The sequence below is a fragment of the Nicotiana tabacum genome, chromosome 7 (assembly GCF_000715075.1).
Source record: "Nicotiana tabacum cultivar K326 chromosome 7, ASM71507v2, whole genome shotgun sequence".
Lineage (NCBI taxonomy): Eukaryota > Viridiplantae > Streptophyta > Magnoliopsida > Solanales > Solanaceae > Nicotiana > Nicotiana tabacum.
Window position 1 is genome coordinate 30,691,622 of NC_134086.1, and position 10,873 is coordinate 30,702,494.

Consider the following 10,873-nt stretch of genomic DNA (forward strand, 5'->3'; position numbering starts at 1 on the left):
CCCTAAGACTCTACTAAGCTTGTTTGTGAACTGTGAGACCCATGTAACCTAGAGCTCTGATACCAACTTGTCACGACCCGGATTCCCCACCCTCGGGAGTCGTGATGGTGCCTACTAACACGAGCTAGGCAAGCCAATTAATTGCACAATTTACCTTTTCACCCATTTGATATTCATTAACAATTGCGAAGTAATAACATTTAAGCAGCGGAATTTAACATAAGCCGAAGAAAAACAATAAGATAACTTAACATTAATATCTAATACAATTGTTTGAGTCTCGACTACCCAGAACTGGTGTCACAGTTTCACAGACGGTCTAAGAATACTACAAATAAAGGTCTGAAATAATTAAATACAACACTGTCTCTGGAAATGCATGTAAGAAACAGGAAAGTAGATGGAAGGAGACCCCAAGGCCTACGGACGCCTGCAAGGCTACCTCGGGTCACCTGATGAACAAGAATTAGCAATCTCGTTGTGGTCCGAAGTCTACAATACTGGGGTCTACACAAAAGAGTACAGAGTGTAGTATCAGCACAACCGACCCCATGTGCTGGTAAGTGTCTAGCCTAACCTCGGCGAAGTAGTGACGAGGCTAGGACCAGACCACCAAATAAACTTGTGTAGTTATATAATATACAGTGGAAAGTAAAGCAGAAATAAACAAGTAAAGATGGGAGGGAGAAACATGTTTCGGGGAATAACAGGTAAAAACAGAATATCATGAGAATTATTAAGGAATCAAAATCCAACCACTAACAAGAATAAGTAAAACAACGGCAGATTTCACTTTCTTTTCACATCTTGTTGCAGGCGTGCAACCCGATCCCATATCCTGTATCTCGTGGCAAGCGTGCCCACCGCTCCCATTTCATGTATCTCGTGGTAGGCGTACCACCCGCTCCCATTTCACTATATCTTGTGGTAGGCATACCACCCGCTACAATTTCATCATATCTTGTGGTAGGTGTACCACCCGCTCCCATTTCATCATATCTTTGTTGCGGCGTGCAATCCGATCCATATATAATATTGTTGCAGCGTGCAACCCGATCCATATATAATATTGTTGCGGCGTGCAACCCGATCCATATATAATATTATTGCGGCGTGCAACCCGATCCATATATAATATTTACAATTATAACGAGAGTCCCGACAAGGGATCAATAAGGTCTACACTATCCCGGTAAGGGATTCGACAGCATAAGTAAATATGTCCCGGCAAGAAAGAAACAGCTATAACCAAACTTGTTACAACATCTAACTACCTCAGCTATAATCAAACTTATTACAACATCTAACTACCTCAGCTATAACCAAACTTGTTCCAACATCTAACTACCTCAACTATAACTCAACTAGTTCCAACATCTAACTACCTAAACTATAACTCAACTAGTTCCACGAGAATAACCATAATCCTTACCCAACACAAAGAATCATCAATCTAAGCATCCGTAATATCCATTAAGAACACAATGCCAGGAAACCACAATTAAACAATAGCCCGACAAGGGGAAACATAATGATCACTCCTCTTTCTCACTTTTACTTCACAGTTCACTTCACAACTCGAGCCAACACTCTAGAGGTTCAATTATCACTTATACTTTCATAATTCGTTATACAACTGGAGACAACGCTCCTCAATGTTCATAGGTCACAATTCTTCCACAACTTCACATAACAAATAGAAATCTTCACCAAGGCATGAATAATACAATGATGTCATGAAAATTACAATATAAGACTCACAGTCATGCTTGACACCAATTCGCTTCGTATCTAGCCACAAGTTACTTAATTACATCAATAAACGCCAAATGAATCAATTTGAATGCATAAAAATGAATTTTCTAAAGTTTTACCCAAAAAGTTAGAAATCGCCTCAGGCCCACATGGTCAAAACTCGAGGTTCGAATCAAAAACCGATTACCCATTCCCCCCACGAACCCAAATATATAATTTGTATTGAAATCGGACCTCAAATCGAGGTCCAAATCCCCAATTTTTGCAAAACCTAGGTTCTACCCATAACACCCAATTTCCCCAATGAAAATCATTGATTTTGAGTTGAAATCATGTGAAAAGATGTTAATGATTGAAGAAAACGAGTTAGAAATCACTTACCAATATTTTGGAGAAGAAAGGTTATTTGAAAAATCGCCTCTTATGTTTTGGGGGGTTTTGAAAATTGAAAAATACCGAAAATCCCGTCTTAATATACTCCTCTCAGACTCCCTGTGCAGACCGCACAAAATCAACTGCGGTCGCACAGCCTCCAGTGCGGACAGCACAAAACCAGTGCAGACCGCACTAGCAGGTTCAAAGAGCTGCAGCTTTTTCTGAACCTCCAATAGCCATGTTTAAGCATAAGACACCCCGGAACCTACCCGAAACTCACCCGAGCCCTCGGGGCTCCTAACCAAACATACGTACTAACTCAATAACGTCCTACGAATTTATCCGTGGGATCAAATCGCTAAAATAACCTCAATAACAACCAATTAAGCCTCAAAATCAAAGAATTTTTTCTCAAACTTCGTAAAACATCAACTTTTGCAATTTAGGTCCGAATCACGTCAAATGACATTCGTTTTTCACCAAATTTCACAGGATCGTCTTAAATCATATATAAGACCTGTACCGGGCGCCGGAACCAAATTATGGGCCTGATACCATCATGTTCTAGTCAAATTTCATTTCAAATTTCTTTAAACAATTTCAGAAAATAATTTTCTTTAAAAAATTTATTTCTCGGGGCTTGGGACCTCGGAATTTGATTCTGGGCATATGCCCAAGTCCCATATTTTCCTACGGAACCTCCGGCACCGTCAAATCATGGGTCCGGGTCCGTTTACTCAAAACGTTGACCGAAGTCAAATTTATTCATTTTACAGTCAAAACTTATCATTTTTCACAGATTTTCACATTTAGGCTTTTCTGGCTATGCGCCCGAACTGCGCACACAAATCGAGGTGATGGTAAATGAGGTTTTCAAGGCCTCGAAAACACAGAATTTTAGTTTAAAAGCAAGTGATGCCCTTTTGGGTCATCATAGAATTGAAATTTTAGGATATGAATTTAACCTTTAGGATATGAATTGAAATTTTGTGTATGAATTGAACTTTTAGTATATGAATTGAGTCTTTAGGATATGAATTGGACTTTTAGGATATGAATTGGAATTTTAGTTTATAAATTAAAATTTTAGGATATGAATTGAACTTTTAATTTTTGAATTGAAATTTTAGGATATGAATTGAACTTTTGTTGGGTTGTTGTGGAGATTTTGGTATTGAAATTGTAGTTTATGAATTGAATTATATTGTTATTTAGGAAATTTTGTATGCCGGCAGGTGGTGTAGCTGCCAAAATATGCAGTTTCTGCCAAAATTATACCCAGAAAAGCGACCAACTTTGGTAGCTTTTCTATTTTAAAAAAATATTTTCTGGACAATAACGACCAAGGTTGGTCGCTAATTAACCCAGATTTCCTAAAAAGCGACCAACTTTGATCGCTATTCTATTAAAAAAAATCTGAAAATTAGCGACCAATGTTTAAAAAAAATTAAATTCTTGAAATTAGCGATCAATTTTGGTCGCTTATGTTTAAAAAATTAAAAAAAGCGACCAATTTTGGTTGCTATTTTCCAGATTTTAAAATATAATATTTGGTTTACAAACCAAAGTTGGTCGCTATATTTTGAATAATAATAAATAAAAAAACGTAATTTAAACATAGAGACCAACTTTGGTCGCTAAATTTATATTATTAAAATATTAAAGCGACCAAAGTTGGTCGGTATGTTGTTTACCCGTAATATTTGGTTTTACCTTAGAGACCAGCAAAATAGCGACCAAGCCAGTTTGAACGCTCTTTGGTTGCTTTGTGACTTGTAAGCGACCAACTTTGGTTGCTTTTTGTGATCGTTTTTTTCCGAATTTCTAGTAGTGTCTATGTCAGCTACTAATAATTTTTCATACAGTCAAAGGAATAACAAATTAACCGTAAATACATGTTATTCCTACCCATGCATATATTTTAAATATGTAATATGAGATCATCACATAATAAACATCTGCCCTTACATTTAGAGAAGCAAGATATAAATCACAAAGGGTAGAAAAAGAAAGTAGAACCCAGTATATTGTCATTTTCGCCTTCACTGTTTTTACAGTGATCGATTAAATTGTGACTTTTCTGGCCATTAGCGCTTGTCATAATGGTTCAATGTCCTTGTTAGGAACAATTTGGAAGTGGTGGCAAACCATCAGATTTGCTTTCCTTGTGCCGTTAAATTTCAAGATGACTGCTTTCACGACACAAAATAACAACGAATTCAACTACTCCCTCCATTTGAACCCATTTGACTAGGCACAAAGTTTAAGAAAAGAGAGAAGACTTTTAATCTTGTGGTGCAAAATGAGGCACATATATTTTGTGTGGCTATAAATCATTGTGTAAAGGTAAATTGTTTCTAAATAAGGAAAGGGGTCATTCCTTTTGGCACGGACTAAAAAGGAAATATGTTCACGTAAATTGAAACGGAGGGAGTATATTTATCCAGTACCATCTGTTTCCTTATGATACTCTTCTCTTGTTAACAACACAAGGATTTGAATGGGCCCCAACTAAATTTTGAATGGGCATATGCCTGTTGCTTATCTCCATGCCTGAACCAATTTAAGGCCTTTGCATTTTCCAACATAAATTCAACCTTGTTTCTCATGCTTGTTATAACAGTAAGCAAACTTGAAATGTAGCCTAGGCATAGCGAGCGCATTGTTTCACCGAGAAAGCCATCACCATATAACAGTGAGTACACACCAAGTAAATTCAATAATCTGTTACTTTCGTGTTCCATTTCTGTAATCGCCACAATACCAGTAACGCTTTCAATGCCCTTACGAACACAGTTTACTTTATCAGATTTCATTAAATTCCTTAAGCTTGTTGGTAATATGTGTTCAAAATCAGAAAATCTGACAAGTAAAAAAAAAATGTTAGTTCAATAAACAAAATATAAAATAATTTTCGAGTCCACAAGTTGCTTGTATGTCCTTAAGGAATTTAATCCCTTCATTGTTGCCCAAGATTATGGATTACTTCCTTCAAACAGAACTTCAGCGAACTCAACAAACGGAGCAAATCACACGTGACACTTTGTTTATTTGAAAAACAATGCAACAATATCGAAAAGAGGAGAAAATTTCAGATTTTTCTATATCTAAAAAATGAGGTCAAGCCTCTAAATTTATACACAAAGGAAGGGTGATATAGAGAGGTGCAATCCAAAAGGTGCCTCTTCTATTTCCCATTCACACCCTTTAAAGAAAAAAAACAACAAAAGTTGTATATAAATTATAGGTAAATTATAATTTTTGACCGAATTCTATAAAAAAAATAAATTTAGATAAATTATGATTTTGAACGAATTTGTATATGTCTCGTAAAAAACTTTAGTTACTTCTGTAAATAGATAAACTGAGTAAATAAGTTTAAAATTTTGTATATATACGAAAAGTCCCTTTCCACTTACTTGAGTTTGCTAATATATAGGACGTTAAAATTAAATAAACTTTTACCATATTCTAATCCTTTTCTTATCTGAACAAATATCTAAATTTAACGATAAATACTATAGATACATATTTGCTGCCTCTAGGATTTTAATATAACGTCACCAGGAAAATTTGGAATGAGTTTAGGATAGTTTGGAATGAGGTTTGAATAAATAAAAAATTTGCTTCGGATGCTTTCAAAATTAGCTGCTAATTGTTTGATATGCTTTAAAAATATATTTTGTGTTGGCTAAAATTTTCATCGCATATTTAATTTTCGTTAATTTTTTATTTTGTATAACAAGAATTTGACTTTGCAACATAAACTAATTATGTGCCTGCTGCCTTACGTGAGTTAGTAGGAAAATAAAACACTACCATTAATAATTTAGTTAGTAGTGTCACACCCCTTTTCTACCCCTCCAAAAGATACGATCGGAAAGAAGCAGCTGCAAATGCTATCAGTGGTTCTTCCTTCCTATCCCATCTATTTATAAGAGTTGCTTGATTCGCCCCCATCTTTAATAGGACTGGACTAAGTTCGGGCAGATCTCCGTCCCATTTCACGGATGCATCGCATTGAGAATTGACTCGTCGGATTAACCACTTAGACGGAGAGTTCCTCATATTCCATTTCATTGGCAACTGAAATAGATCTAAACGGATTGTGCGGTACCCCGGACCGAAGAAATTGAAAAATGAATTGAAAAGAATATCAATATAAGGCACAGATGTAACCTGTGCGGAGCAAGCCTACACTGGCCTGCAACTGCTTTCTCATTGGCTCCATTAGGGTTCGTAGTCTCATCCTGAAAAGGTTTTTTCTTTCTCCGGATATACTCTCAATTATGGATTGTGGGTTAAAGAGTTTTTTCCAATTAAAGTGATAAATTTGAAATAGGGATTATTTTGCTATTCAGAGTCGCCACTTGGAATTGATTTTTGGGTGTTCCAAGTCACCTTTTATTTGATCCCTATTCAAAGGAAAGTTTGACTCTTTTATTATTGATCTGCGAAAACAAAGTTCGGGTAAGGAATTCTGTTAACCGGGGAGAAGGTGTAAGGCATTCCCCGAGTCCCGTGGTTCTAGCACGGTCGCTTTATTGATTATATTTGGCTTATACTATTTTTTGGATAACTTGTGTTTTATTGGTTCTCATCTTTTACCTATGTCCGCTTTATTGCTTGATTAAAATTATGAAAAAAAAGTTATCTTGAAATAAGTTACGCGTTCTAATACTTATTTTGTTACATATCACAATTATGCCACGGAGACCATACACATAGCCATGATATTTAATTATTTAAAGCGCACCTAAATAAACTAGCGCACTTGAAGTATTTTCCTAAACTAACTTAAGATTATTGTAAGGCCAAAAGTTATGGAATTGTTTGTGGAAAAAGTGTATGATTTTAGATATTTGAATAAATAAATTATCATATACCAATACCCTACATCCCAACAATTGAAGCCTAAACTTATTAGTGTCCAAATCTTCCAAACTTTTAGCAAGTTTAAATACTATATTTTCAGAAACATGATTAAACATAATGCTGTACGGTGGGCCGGGCTAGGACCGGGACCGGACCGGGCCCGCGGTCCTAACGGGCTAAACGGGCCTGGTGGGCCGGTCCCTAATGGTGCAAAAAGCCCGTGGCGGGCCGGGTATGGAAAAAAATCCCACGAGCCCGGGACCGGCTGGCGGGCCTGGGCCGGTCTTACCGGGCCTAACGGCTACTTTTTTTAAAAAAAATTAAAAAATAGCAACGGTCAAAAATTAAAATTATAGCCGTTGGGCTGCAATTTTGACCGTTTGGAAGTTTAAAAATAGTCATTTGGCCCCCAAACTTTATATAATTACACTTTTTCCCAATTCTCAACTATAAATACCCCCTCATTCTTTCATTTTTACTCACCAATTCATCAATCTCTCTCAATCTCTCTACTATAATTGCTTATTTTATTGTTGAAATTTCGTGAAAAATTGTGAAGTTGGTGAATTGAAGTATTCAAGTCTTCAACGATTTTCAATTTTCAAGAAGTTGTTCGGCAATTCGGTAAACGCGTTCCAACTCTTAAGTTTTAATATTATAGTTTTGTTAGTTTTATTTAGTATAATTATAATTAATATGGCATTTTCTTTGAAAAATATTTTTGGTGGTAAGGGTAAAGCTAAAATTGGTGAAAGTAGTGGCCAACCTACTACCCTTCCCCCGGCTCCCCGACCCAGACCTGGTAGACGTCCTGCTGCTCCTATTATTCTTGATAGTGATAACCCCTGTTTTCAATTTTCCGATAGTCAATTTTGCCATAATGTTGCACCAGGTGAAAATTTAGATGATGAAACTATGAATGCTCTTTATCCTAATGAAACTATCTTTGAAAATGAGGATGAAGATGAAACCCAACCGGATTTAGATGATACACCTACTAGTCCTTTTAATAACCCAACTGATGTACCGCCCGACCCACCTGTAGAAACCCCTAGTTTTAATAGACAACCTCCTAAACACCTAGAAACATCATTAGTTTGGAATTTTTTTACTCAAGTAAGAGAACAAAATAAGGCTAAGTGTAAAACATGTGGGAAATTACTGGCGCATAAATATACTGGAGACCGTAGCGGCACGAGTAGTTTGACTAGGCACATAAAAACACACCCTAGAGATAAAGCTAGATATTTACAAATGAAAGCGCAGCTAGAGGGAACACATGTAGATTCTAATGTTAACCCTAGTACAGGTTCAAATCTAGTTCAACCAGGAATTAACACTGTGACCGGAAGTATTTTATATTACGATCCAAATAGAGATCGTGAAGAATTAGCAAAGATGGTTACCGTTATGTGCTTACCCTATTCTTTTCCCTCTAATCCTAATTGGGTGCATTATATTAGAAGAGTTTTTAATCCTACTTATAAAGGTTGGCCTCGCGCAACAGTTAAGAGCGATATTTATAAATATAAACATGAATATGAACAATATTTGCGGTATTTATTTACTCATATAAGTAATCGGATTTCTATTACTACTGATATTGGTAGAAGTGGTAATGATTGTGATTATCTAACTGTTACAAGTCATTGGATAGATGAGGAGTGGACAATGCAAAAACGCATTATTGCGTATAGAATAATTAATTCATGTCACACATGTAAGTTTATAGCTAACAATGTTGCAGATATTTGTAGATATTTTTGCTTTAGAGATAAAATAATGGCAATTTCTATGGATAATGCTTCTAGTAACACTAGTGCTATAGGCATACTTACAACAACACTAAATACCGCATTTAGGAATATATTTCATGTTAGATGTATTTGTCATATTTATCATTTAATTGTCGGTGATGGTATGCGAATTTTAAATTTAGAAATTGAAAAGGTTAGAATGGCTCTTAATTGGCTTTTTTATTCAAACCGTAGAAGTAGACTAAGAGAATATTTTAAAAAATGTGATGAATATGGCCTTAGAGAAAGAAAGGTTCCTAAAGCTTGCCCGACTAGATGGAATTATATGTACGAAAGTTTAGTAGTTGCATATGAATATAGAAACTCAATTAATGCAACGTTTAATGCTCGGGTGGGTGGTGAGGATGATGATGAAATGCTTACTACTCAAGATTGGACGAATGTTAAAATTCTTATAGATTTTTTAGAACATTTTCAAATTGCTACAAATGCATTTTCTAGGCAATATTATCCTACTATTTCAAACTGTTTAGTTTATATTGCATCACTATGTGATTTGTTTGTTGAATTTTCGGAGAGTGGGGAAATTTATCAACTTGCTATAAATGCAATGAAAGAAAAGTTTAAAAAATATTTGTTCCCTGTCCCTCCTATTTATGGTGTTGCTGCAATGTTAAATCCTCCAATGAAATTAGGAGGTCCTCATTTTTGGTACTCAAATATTTATAAGGCTTTAGATCTTTCAAATGAGGAATTTGCTACACTTGCAGATGCAAAGGCCTCAATTAAAATTAATGCTCAAACAATTTATAATAATTATCAACTTGCCTTAGAGCATGCTAGGCCAAATGTTCCAACCCCTACTTCGTCTAGTTCACAATCGTCTAAAAGAACTGCGGGCGTAAAAGCACTTAAATCTTGGACGGAGTTCAGGGGTTCTCAAGGTGATAATTATGATGAAATTTCATATCTAAATGAGCTTCAAGTTTATTGGTCGCAGGGACTTGAAAAGGAAAATCCAGACGGGACTTTTGATCTTTTGGAATGGTGGAAGGCAAGGGATAAATATTTTCTGGTTCTTGCAAGGATGGCTCGGGATATTTTATCTATTCAAGCTTCAACTGTTCCATCAGAGAGCGCTTTCAGTCAAGCAAGACTTCAAATAGGTGATCATAGAGCGTCAATGAGGGAGAGCTTGGAAAAATCTGTATTGTTCAGAGATTGGATCCTCTCGGAAAGAAGAAACTTTGGAATTGCGGAATCACAACCGGCGGTAGATGAAGCTTATGAAGAAATGATGGCAGAACTTGCAGAGGATGATGCTTCGCCCGGAAGTGGTGATGAACAAGCTTCTTTTCCACCACCACCAACGCAACCTCCTCCGAACCTTGAAGGATTTATAAAATTTGTTAGAGATACAATGTAGATTATGGTGTACCTTGTACTTTTTGGCATATCTTCTTTTAGCTTTTTCCCCTTTTAATGGTGGTATTAGTACCTTGTTGTGCTCATTCCATTGGAGGGAGGAAAACTAAGAAAGATATACCATTTTTGGTAATAAAAATTATAAGACATGCCCTTGAATATCTTTTTGTAATATCTTTTTGTCTTTAACTTGCAATTATTTATAAGCTATAATATATATATATATATACATAACATACAATATATACTACAAGAAAATCTCTCTCTCTCTCTCTCTCTCTCTATATATATATATATATACATAACATACAATATATATTACAAGAAAATATATAAGGTAATATATATACATAACATACAATATATACTACAAGAAAATATATAAGGTAAAAAATATACATAACATACAATATATACTACAAGAAAATATATAAGGTAATATAAATACATAACATACAATATATACTACAAGAAAATCTATATTCCAGAAGATATACAGGTGAATCATCAGGTCATTCTATACATCTGGATGATATTCCAGAAGATAGTCCCTTATATGGACATCTGCAAGCTTATTTGGCATCCAAAAAGCAAAGTGATACTTTTGCTTCAATTGCTAAAGAAGAAGACAACGAGGATATCAAGTCATACGAAAAATTACCAAAGAAAGAAATGATATTTCACCT